Here is a 13,306-nt window from a genome sequence, read left to right on the forward strand (position 1 = left end):
AGTTCTCTACAATAGTTTGAGAAAAAAAAAATTCAGACCTGATTTGCAGATGGCTCAGCATGATGTGCAGGCACTGCCTGACTATGGACACTTTCAGTACTATAGCCCTTTTCTGGCCATTCCTGAAAAGAATGGTGAAGGGAAATCCTCTCAGAACATTGAGCAATGCACATGAGTGTTTGTAAGGAAAGCAAAAGGAGATAGAAGCAAGGTGCAGAGGCAAAGCAAAAGCTGCTCACCTAAGCTGCTAGCTTTACTAATATCAATAGGTTTCTTTAGGTCATTGGCATCATTAGTACTTATTGTTCATGGTATTCCTAGGCAGGTTACAGACTTAGCAACATTATGCAGCTTATTCCTCAGTTACATACTAAGTTGCCATGTGCATTGTTAGGAGCTTTGTATAGCTCTCAAGAAAGTCCATTGTATAAAGTTACTGTTATGTGGAAAGTTTTAGGCTCAGTGAAACATTGTGGTTGTCAAACAAGAGAGTTCCTTTATTCCCAGGAGCTGAGCATCTGAGATCAAGTTTCAAGTTGATAAGAGTCTAGCACAGAACCTCTTCATGAAGGACATTACCATAGCAGCTAGGCATTGCACATGTATTAGTTATCTTACTATATCCAGGGAGAAACTGCAGAATATTCCAAGTGTGGAAAACAAGGTACCTGTTACCCCCAGTAATTTTCTCACTAGAGGAATACTGCCTTGTACATTTCCACAGCCAGAATCCTTACAAATGTTCATTTTGCTGGGAAGAAGAAACGGCCAGAGATATGTGGATATGTGTCTATATTTATAAGTGAGATGTGTCCAATGACTTGGATAGAGGTGAACATGGAAGGAACATCAGATACCTGGTGACCATGGTAGTCTGGAGAAAGGGTATACAGATAGAACTCTCTGAAGGGTCAGAGAACTGAAGAAATTTGTGGCTCATGTGAATGTTCACCAAAAAAATGTCAACAGTCACATATGCACAACATAAGCTAATTCATGTACAGATACTATAAATTAATATTTTATTCCTGCATAATAATTGCCCTGAAAATGACATTAAATCATTGCTATGAAAAGGGCAGACGTAGTTAATAGGACAAAAGGAAATTTTAAAAATCCTTTAAATCATATGTCCTAGATAGTACACAATATTAAGCTGATAAGTAGAGCTATTGCTTTTGATCTCAAATCAGAACCTATAATTTTTTTCCAAGTGTTTTAAAATTGAGGTATAATGGAGCATTTTTATTTTCCCTAGGATTGTATGTTGGAGTTGTAGAAATGCTGTTAGTTCCACAATTTTATAATTAGTATCACATAGATCATGAAAAAATATAGGGATGTATGTGTAAGTATTGATTATCATCTGTCCTAAAATGTATATGTACTCATTCATATATGAATATGTATATGTATATATATTCAGTTTTAGAATCATTTCTTTATCCTACCTTTGTTAAAAAATTGTATCTCATTTTTCTGTGAATAGTATCTTTCTAGAAAAAGACATATTCTGTCCAAAGCAAACTTTTGTTTCAATTGTCATATCTTCCCAAACATGAAAAAATTAAATACAGAGGAGGCAACTCACAATTTTTGTTATGCTTAACAAAATAAATGTATCATGACAGTATTATTTCAATATTATTTTTACGGTTTAATTTATTGGGGCCAACTTGGGATAAACATAGCCTTTTTCTACCAACTGAAACAATAAAGAAAAGATAATTTGAAATTATCCTACAATTATTCACCATTACCCTGTAGCAATTTGTAATACTGATAAAAATGCAACCCTGTATTTAACTATATTTTTATGCAGTAAAATGCATTCATTTTTGAAAAGTGTACAAAATGCAAATTGAACAAAACTGATAGGGCATAAGATTAAAATAAAATCTATATTAAATACTATGATTATCATTAGGTTAAAAAAAGTTTCATAGTAGAATAAGCTTCAAAGGCAGCTAGAAGGTATGGTTTATTCTGAATATTTAAATAGCCTGTTCCTCTTTTGTGTGCATGTTCACTTTTTCTTTCCATTAATGTAAAATATCATGAAAGAACAAAATATTAAAAATTGGCATTATAGCCCAACTCCATCATAGCAATCACTTGATTTCTATTTACTACATTCTGGGTTTTTTTTCCTTATTTTTTTCCTTATTTTTTTCCTGAATGTTTCTGTATTTTATATAGTTGAAAAATTTGCACATTCTCTCATTATTGTATTATAATACATTCATTACTACAACTACTAAGTGACTGGAGAGTGGTAATATTATTAATTTAGAGGCATTGAAATAAATCAACAAGAAAATAGTGACATGTACGTTTTTACATGAAATAATGAATGAAGATATATTTATAAAATATTTTTTATGATACAGTGAAGTGACTTGAAGTTTACTCTAGGATAGTTTTGTCCAGGAAATTCCTTATTAAATGGATGTAATTCATTTAAGATATATTTAGTCTTACTACTATAATTACACAGTGGTATGAGTTGAGGCAATAAAAACATGGCTCTGTTTTGTTTCCCAAAGGCTATTATAATTTTCTCCCAAGGTGGCAAGATATATAACTAAGAAAGAGAGAGATGACATAAGATATTTGTGACAATAGTGTAATCAGAATTCCAGTATTCAAATTCTAGTGCAAACACTTATGAGATAAATTATTTTAAGCAATACATGTTTTTCTGACAATCAATTTTTTTTATCTAGATAATGAAATAATAGTAGTTTTTTGTAATTACTTTAAAGCTTATCTCTATTACCGAAGAAGTCCATGGAAAGCAGGTCTGGTTATTATTCTTATTTTGCAGGCTATAAAACCAAGAAACAGAAAAAGATAAATAGCATACCTAAGGTTACACAGCTTATATACTGAACACTATCTGAATTTAGGACTCACTATTCTATGTGATCTTGAGTATTTTATCCAGGTGCTTGAGGGCCATAAGCAATAAATGAAATAATTTTACAAATAATAACGTTTTTACAATGTTATTTATCATTTTTCACATTCTGTATGGTTTTGATAAATATTACTTGCAAGGCTGACATAATATTTTTTCTTAAATAGGAGTCTTCAAATATAAAGTTCATACTGGAGGTCCCTTATTTTTGTTATGTTTTGGGATTTCTATTATTAAAAATTATTTTATCATTAGATGTGGATCTATAAAAGACGTGGCCCTTAAATCAAATCAAATCAATTAAATTTGATTATTTCCTAGAGATAAATTCTAATATCAAATAATATGATTACTATGATTTTCTTCATACATATTGCCAGAATGTTTTCTCAAATAACTACACATATTTACAACATCATATTCTATGTTTCAACATGCTTGGTTTCATCATATTCTTGCTCACATTGCATAATGCATCGTGTTAACACATTTTAAAATGCAATACTTAAAATCTAAGCCTCCTTTATTTTAATCTTTTGACTATTGCATATTTAATTATGCATGCTTATTGCATGATTGTCAGATTATATCTACATAAATAAGTTAATTATTGGGCTGGGGATATAGCTCAGTTGGTAGAGTGCTTACCTTGAGTGCACAAGGCCCTGAGTTCAATCCCCAACACCAAAAAAATAATTATTATTATTATTATATTATTCTCTTTTATATATTTGAGGATATTCATTTTTTCAACTTGCAAAAATAATTTTTATTTGAAGCTACTATTTCTGTATGTATATGTATGTGTAATTTTACATCAAGAGTCAGAATAGTATATATTACCATGTGATGATCTAGCTAACAATTTCACTCTGACAGACTATTTAAAGGAAATGAAATTAGTATGTTTAAGAGACATCTGCACTTCCATCTTCATTGTAGCATTATTCACAAATAGCCAAGAAGTGAAAACAACCTGAGTGTCTATCATATGATGAATGGTTAAAAAAATGTGTTGTATGTACACACAAAAAATATTATGCAGCCATCCCCATAAAACCAACAAACAAAAACCTATTGTCATTTGAGACAACATGGATGGAAATGGAGATCTTTATGTTGGTAAATAAACCAGACAGGCAGATAAGTGCCACATGATCTCACTTATACATGGAATCTAAAATAGTCTCCTAGAAATTGAGAGTAGAACATTGGTGATCAGAGGTTGGAAGGAGTAGAAAGAAGGGAGATATAAGGAAAGATTGATCAATGGGTACTAAGTTACAGTTTGATAGAAATAAATAGTTGTAGTGTGTTATTACACAACAAGGTGACTATAGATACTGATTCTGTATGCATATCTCAAAAAGTTAATAGAAAGTATTTTGAAAATTTTAATGATAAAGAAGTGATAACTGAGATGTTTCACCTGACTAAACAATGCATACATGTATCAAAACATCACAGAATACATCATTAATATATACAATTTTTGTGTATTTATGTATCACTTAAAAATAAATTTAATTTAAAATGACTTACAATTTTACTCATGTTACTTGGTTTTGGTTTTTAATTAATATGAAAATTGTCCTATTAATTTTATGATTACCTTTGTAGTCTCCTTGAACTTGCCTATATTATTATTGAATTCATGATTTGAATATTTATCTATATCTCTATAATTTTTCCAGATTGTTTGTTGTGAAACCATGCAAAATCTTTCCTACCTTCTGTATAGGCATACTTTCTCTTTATTCTATTACCCTGTGCTATTTATTCATGTTTACTCCTTTTTTTCCCCCCTCATTGTTTTACTGTATTTTCTTCGTTTGTAATATTTGGCATGGCTACAGTACCCTTTTCCTATACTACTTTAAAATGGTCCTATTTCTTATTATTTGCACAAATTTTTATAATTCAGGACATAATCAAATGAGAATAAAGCATAAAAAATTGGAATAGGATAATATACTTTCTCTTCCCTTAATGCCTTCATTGGAGGTTTATGAATTAATTAGTTGCATACTTTCCTCTCACTGGTGTGGTCAATTAGTCACAGGCACGATCAACACACAGACTCCAGGAGCTGGTGAGAACTGGCAGGTGGCGATCTAGCCAACATCCAGTAGCTCAGTTTATTTTTGGAATGCATATAATTGTGGCAGGGTTCCTGGGGGGTGTGCCTGTCAATCATACATAAGCAAGATAATATCCATAAGCCAATCATCTCCTGCCTAATGTAATCGCACTGTGAGGAAACTCTAAATTTTGCTGTCATGGTGGAATGCAGACTGGAAGGGTCTTTGTCCCAAAAGGAGGGGGCTTACTAATTCAGGGATTTCATGCCTTGAAGCCCCTGACCCTTGGGTTCCTGGCCCGGTAGATTGACAATGCTAATCATAAGGCTGAAGATGTGGTTTCACTGACCGCTGCTAGAGCAGAGCATCTCATCCTGCAGTGTTCCTGTCAGGCCTGAACAAACATGGACTCTTCAAGCACTCCCAGCTGCTCATAGCTGCTACCTGCGACTGAAAGTTATTCCAATAATTAGACATTTAAGTGTTGGCTGCTAATAGAGGTCTGTGTTCTTGCGGTTCAGTAAAGTGAAATACAACTAACCAGGTGGAAACTGTCTGAAAAAAGGGAGTAATGTAAAAAAATCTGCACATGGTAAAATTGCATTTGAGAGATTGATTTAGACAGCTTTGAGAAAAATGATTTTCAACTATTTAAAATACCTAGATCTTAAGAATTGAACTTCCTTCATTCCGACTAAGAAAATTTGTATCTGGTTGTGGTGGCAGAGGACTGTAATCCCAGTGACTCAGGAATCTAAGATGGGAGGACCATAAGTTCTAGAGCAACCTCAGCATCTTTAGCTAGGCCCAAAGGACTCAGTGAGAACCTTGTCCCAAATAAAAACAAAACAAAACAAAAAAATAAAAGTCCTGGGATATGGGGATATGGCGTAGTGTTTAAGTGACCCTGAGTTTAATCTCCTGTACCAAAATAATAATAATAATAATAATAATAATAATAATAATGATGATGCTTTTTTATTTTTGTTCCTATGTGACTGTTAAAAAAATGAAAAGGCAAGCCAAATAATAGTTGAAAATATTTGAAATAATAAGTTTAACAAAGGGTTATCATCTAGAATATATGAAAGTTTGTCACATAAAGCTCAACAGTATAAAGAGAAATAACCAAATTTGAAAGTTGGAATGATTTAACAGCTACTTCACAAAATAACATACATAAATAAGTGTCCAGTTAGATAAAAAATTTTCAACATGATTAGTTATTATAGAAATGCAGATTAAAAACACATAGATACTATTATAGACCCATAAGAGCAGAGGAAATTCATGAAGTTGACAACACAAAGTGTTGATTAGGATTTGGAGCAACTGGAAATTTCTTACTCTGTTGGTAAGAGAAAAATATTGTGTAATTATTTTGAATACCTATTTATCAGTATCTTAAACTGTTAAATGTATACCTACATTAAGGTCCAGAAGTAGCTAGGCCTTAATGTGGATATATATTTACCAAATATAATAAAAGCCTATGTAAATTTAGTGATATGTACATAAATGTACATAGCTAGCTGGATACACTTGTTCACATCTTTCACTTCAGCTACTTATGAGGTTGAATTTGCAGAAAGACTGAATTTGCAAATTCAAGGTCAGCCCAGAAAATTTAGCAAGTTAAAAAACAAAAGAAAACAAAAAATCTGGGGATATATCTCAGTGGCTAAACACCTGTGGATTCAGTCCCAAGTACAAAAACAAACAAACAAACAAAAAAAAAAGAGTATAATAATTATAATCAAAATACCTTCACAGGAATTCTCTTGGAAAACCTAATTACCTAATTAAAATTTATTGTATTTGTTGCCAGGCATGGTGGCTCACACATAAAATCCTAGTGGGTTTAGAGGCTCAGGGAGGAGGATCAAGAGTTCAGCAAAATTTGCAAGACCCTAAGCAACGCATTGAAACTCTGTCTCCATGTTAAAAAAAAAAAAAAAATGACTGGGAATGTGGCTAATTGGTTAAGCATTCCTGGTTTAATCCCCAGTACCAAATAAATAAATAAATAAAAAGAAATAAAATTATATTTCAACAAAAATTAAAAAAAAAATCCTGAAGTATATTCTTGCTTGTTTGTATTGAATTGAAGCGAAAGCCAACCTAAATCCACATTGTTCCAGCAAAAGTGAGAAATTACTATTTTTGCTATTTTTCTTGAGTTCTCTCTTTTAAAATAACTCATATATTAACAGGACATGTCTGAAGTTGTCCATTTTGACCTGCCAAAATGGTTGAAACATTTCTAAGTGTACTTGACTCCCTCTGGTATGATTCCATGGATTCACTTCACTAATATATCACACCATATAATTATGCAAAAGGTTATAGGAGCTCAATTCACATGTGCGATTATAGTCATGTCCAAGCTACAAAGAAATGACTGATGTGTCAATTTAGCTGTGTCTAATAAACTTGTTTTTATGCACAGTGAGATTCCTACTTAGTCATGTTTCCTCAAAGAAGTTTTATTTCAGTACGATTTCCTGCTGCTTTTTCCTATGGCTCACTTTCCTGCACCATTATATGTGAAAGTGCATCACTGCTGTTGCAGAACATGAAGTTACAATATGTGATGATGCTTTGAGATAGAAAAACTGCAAATGAAAGCTATACATCATATGCTTTCTTATCCTGTCTTCAGATTTAGGAATAAACATACTGTCCCTCTTTTCCCTTGTATTTATCTCTAGTTTTAAAAGTGCTATGTTTGGGGCTTGGATCTTTATTTTTTTTGGTCCAAGAATTGGTAATTGTACATACTATATTTTCATTTGCCAAGGCTTCCCTCTGCTGTAAAAACTCAGGGTAAAGTTGAAGGTTGTATATAGAATTTTCTTTGTAGACAATAGAATGAAATAACTTAAGAATTTTACATGACAAATAGTCAGCAATTTCTTCATAGCCTTCCTGAGAGGAAAGAGACTTTCCATAAAGGGAGAAATACCAGGGCAAATTTCAATAAAGTCCATATCTGAAAATAAAATTGATGTCTACAATAAATCACCTTCAGTACTCTAATGCCAAATGATGCCTTGCTAAAATGGAAAGAAATATTAGCAGAGTGCTCCAGTGTTTAATAATTTACGTTTTGCTCTGTATGTAGCACTAAAATCCTACCACTGTTTGAAGTTGTGCTCCAAGTTTCTCAGTAGATTCTTTTTCTTCTCTCTCTCTCTCTCTCTCTCTCTCTCTCTCTCTCTCTCTCTCTCTCTTTCTTGAGCATGTACTTGGGGCCTCCACATTCTAGGCAAGTGCTATACCACTGAGTTACATTCCCAGTCCAGCTCTGCACTATTAAAGTCAATATTTTGTTTTTTTTTATTGACTAAAATAAAACAGATTGAATAATATTTTTGTTTTGATTGGTATCAGCACAAGTTTTGTAAAATAATTATTTTCTATATAAGCTGCTGTGTGTTGAATAATTTGAAAGGCAGTGTTCTCACATTATAGCTTTTAGAAGAGCTAGGATATACTGAATGCTTACTATATAAATAAGCATAATTTTAATTAACAATATTACCTGGAGTGTTTGTAATCTAATAGTGAAAATGTTTTTTATAAACTAAAACAATTAAATTTAGACAGGATTGTTATCAATTATAATATTACCATCTAAATTAATTCTGAATTAGGTAAATTATACATTGTTATTGCTAAGATACTTTATAGTTATATAAATTAAATCTTAAAAAGAGACTAATTTGCTTTGGAGATCACAAGTATATGAGCGGTAGGCTAGAACTGAAATTTTAGTCTATGTGATTCCTGGACCTATAAACATCATCTGATAATTTTGTATCAATGTCTTCATTTGTGTTTTGAGATCAAGAACTATTTTGCTTCTTGCATGTGTGTGTGTGTGTTTATGTGTACGTGTTGCTTAGGATTAATATCAGGCCTCTATAACTTTTCAGATTCATATGGATTTCCAAAAAATCATCTAGATGCCTTGGTCACTGGATGAAGTGCTTTTTAAGGGCCTTTGTATAGAAGGCAAAGCAGCCAAAGGACATGGGCATGACTGTGGAAGCTTGTTTCCTTCTGGGGAGAATGTCAGTGATGGCTTCTAAGTTCCCTACAGTTTCTCTGACTATATTACACTGTGGATTTCTCTCCACACTCTTCACGCGGTTATTTAAAATGAGTGATCACTACTAAACCAGGAAATAGTGTTTACATTCTCTTTACCTGTCAAAGGTTCTGTTAAACAATGAAATGAAACTGACATCTATTGAAAAAAATCATTATGTCTAAAATATAAATTAGGTCATGAGAGGCCTCTCATTATATGAATAATTTCTGAAACTGTCATCTTTAAACCTAATAAATCAAGGTGGCCAGCAGCACATCACTGCAGGATTGTGACATCAGGGCATTAAGAATACAAGTGCATAATCCCAAACTTTTAAATTTAACATGGAAAATGTAATGACATTATTTCAGACAATTTTACAAATCCTATGAATTTATTAATGCATTCAATTTTTCCTTAGTTATTTTTTCTTATTTATTATTTAACTGATCTGTAAAAACATTAAAAACTATACAAATCTGAGGGGTACTATATAATGTTTTGATATATGTATAACTTAAGTAATGTTTAAATTAAGCATATGTATCTCTACAAATATTTATAATTCCTGTATGATGAAAACTTTCATATTCCTTTTGTCTAGTTTTTGAAATGCACAGTATAGTATTATTTGTATTCATCTTATTGTGCAATAGCCCACTGGAACTTCTTGCTCCTGTCTAACTATAGCTTACCTCCTGTTGATCAACATTTTCCATACTTTTCCCTGCTGTACTGTCCATGGTCTTTGCTAACCACTATTCTGTTCTCAACTTCCATGAGATAATATTTTTAGATTCCATATATAAGTTAGATTAAATGGTGCTTGCCTTTCTCTACCTGATTTATTTCACCTACATGATTTCCAGTTACATCCATGTTGTCATAAATGAAAATATTTCATTATTACTTATAGCTGAATAGTATCCTTTGGTATTTATGTACGACATTCTCTGTAACCATTCATTAGTTGATTTAATAGACACTTGGGTTATTTCCATTTCTTTTCCATTGTGAGTTGTTCTTCAAAGGACATGAGAATGCATGATGATATTTCATTGAGATTTTGATTTGATTTCTATGCTTAGTGATTTGAACTTTTTTTCATGTACCTGTTGGTCCTTGCTGGTTTGTTAATAAGCTATTATATCCAACACATCTCTGTATGTATTTATTTGACTTCAACTATGACATATGGCATGCATGGCTGAATTGCCAGTGTTCTTATCTCTATCATATGTTAATTTATATTACATCTATGCTCAGAGCTTGATTTTTTTCCTTCAGTTTTAGTATATGTGCTTCATCCCTCAGGGATGGACTACCCTTGTGAAAACAACCACATCATTGTTTATTAGAACTCATGCTAAATATTATAAATGCATAATTTTATTTGGTTAGAGTTACCTTACTGTTTTTATTTTAAAGGTAAATTAACCAAGATTGAGGAAGTTGCCAGGCAGCATGGTGCATGCTTGTAATCTTAGCAGCTCAGGAGTGCAAGACATGGTGATCTTGAGTTCAAAGCCAGGTTTAGCAACTTAATGAAGCACTTAGCAACTCAGTGAGACCGACAAAATGTGAAAAATGGCTGGGGTTATAGCTCAGTAGTGAAGCATCCCTGGGTTCAATCCCGGGCACCAAAAAAGAAAAAAAATATTTAGAGAGTTGAAAGTCCCAGAATTATGTTTCATCAAAAGAAATTTTTAGATCTGGGAATGCAAATTAAGTTGTCATTATACAAAGCCCAAACTAGCTTTCAAACCCTCAGATTCATTAGTTGAGATAGTTAACAATCAAAGCTGTTTTTCCCGACTTTTCCTACTCAATTACTTAGATGGTACTCCCTTTTTAGACCAGTGGTCCATATTCTTACTTTTGCAATCACAGTCTGTCCAAATTAATGTCTCAAATTCTGATTACAAGGGGCTATGGATATAGCTCAGTTGATAGGATGTTAGCCTAGCATGTATAAGGCCCTGGTTTCAATCCCCAGCAGCACCACCACCAAAAACAAACAAACAAATAAACAAACAAACAAAAAAAACCAGTAAAAACAAAAACCACAATGTAGATTACAAAGTGTCATAATATATAGGTGTGAAGTGTAAGAGACAGTTGAAGAGCAGACAATCCTGAAGTTGAATCCAATCTCCCTCACAGATAATTCACCAATGGTCACATAACTGGCTTGTCTACATCCTAGTTCCTCAGTAGTAAGAGGGAATCTTAGTAGTTCAATCCAACACACATTTTGAGCATTACAAAAATGCACCTCAAATTTGATGATAATGCCTACAGCATAGTAAGATTCGCATCATTATTCTATATTTCCTCTCACTTCACTTTTGTTTTCCATGTGTCACTCACCTCTTCCAAGGGCAACAAATTCCAGATCTCAGATGCTTGGTCTTGGAGCTACTAAAATTTTAATGCTCTAAACATGTATTGGGCTACCTAGATTATACAAATACTGGAAATTTATATTCTTCAGGCAGTCAAACTACTGTGTGTGTTTCGGTTGTTGTTTTATAAGAATAGTGACATTTTATATTAGATTTTATTTTAACTGTAAACTAGCTATATTTTAGAATGCTTGCGATTTGCTAGATTCTAGATATTCCCCCATTATTTGCTAATATTTTGTAAACAAATTTACAAGTAGAAGAAATTATGATCTCTCTCTCTCTCTCTCTCTCTCTCTCTCTCTCTCTCTCTCTCTTTCTCTCTCTCTCTCTCTTTCACATGAGGAAATTGAACATTAGCAAGATTGGGTATTTTTTTTTCAAGATCTCAAAGCTCGTAAGTGGTAGAGCCTAGATGGAAACTGAGGCCCTGTAACCTTCATTTTTAACCACTACAAAATACTTTTTTTCAATACATATGCGTATTTTTCATTTAAAATCATTTTCTACAAAAGTTTGGATTTAATGTCTGAAAACAGTTCTATTTATTTTAAGATTCTATCCTTGAGATTTAGTATTCAAATATTCTGACTGTGTAGCTAGTCAAAGAATACAGCTCTGGTTAAATACTTAGTATGATAGAGAGGTCACTTTATATTTAAGGAGGTTGGTTAAGCTAAGGCTTCCAGGTATCATCACTTGTCCCAGGACCTGTTAAAAGAGGAATGGCTAATTAGCTCAAGCACATTATAAACCCTATCCAATTTGCATGATATAATTTAGAACTAACATTTGATAGCCAGACTGGCAATAGCTAAATAATTTCCACATAGTATTCACTTATTTTCTGAATTGCAACATTTATGTGAAAGTAAAACAGAAGTGTATAATGTCAACTTCTTAGAATTTGAAAATAAAAATTAATATAGATAAGGTGAAATAAAATTGTCAGAGACATTCTTGTAGTCTGTTCATCTGACACTTGACATTTACATGGGTCACAGACATGTGCTGATGCTATTTCAAAGTTTTTCTTCAGTATGACATATAGATTTCAGAAATTGAATTCCTGACATTAATAAGGCAACTTAATAGACATTTAAAAAGAAATCATTGCAGGTGTCTTCTTCTTTTCTGGCGAGTTTGTAATTATTTTTTTTTATTAAAAATGAAAGTTACATGTCTGAAAGCATCAGTAATATGAAACAAAGTTAACTCCACTGATATTATAGGTCACCTACAGACATCCAATTTTATATGTGAAAACTAAATATGAGATAATTCATTCCAAGGTCTGTATTTGGAAAAGTGCCTAAGTGAGATGCCTACAAATTAAACGTTTGGCAAAATTCCTTAGATAAGTGGAAAAAGGTCATTCTGAAAATTTGTTTTGGTGGATTTTAACAGCTGCACTATAAACTGTAATTGCAATTTAAACTACCTCCATTGCCACTCTGGAAAGATCTTCACCTGCTTAACCTGCCACCCCTCAGGGCTTGCAAGCAAGACACAGATATAATTTTATGAGCTACTGGAGAAATTTTCCCAATTATCACTTGACTCTATTGTTACAGGTAACAGACTCAAAAGTTAAATAAGATCTATAGTTTGTGAGAGGGAAAAACTTCTCAACACTTTTGAGTGTGAGATAACATTCTAAAGGTATTGACTGAAGAGATGCAAATAAACTTACTTTAACACTTAAAAGCTAATATTTTCAGTTTAATTTTCTATGGTTGGGTTTTACAATACTTTGAAGGTAGCATATATGTTCAGATCAATCTGTCCAAATGAACTTAGTATG

Source organism: Callospermophilus lateralis, unplaced genomic scaffold, assembly GCF_048772815.1.
Source record: "Callospermophilus lateralis isolate mCalLat2 unplaced genomic scaffold, mCalLat2.hap1 Scaffold_160, whole genome shotgun sequence".
Taxonomy (NCBI): Eukaryota; Metazoa; Chordata; class Mammalia; order Rodentia; family Sciuridae; genus Callospermophilus; species Callospermophilus lateralis.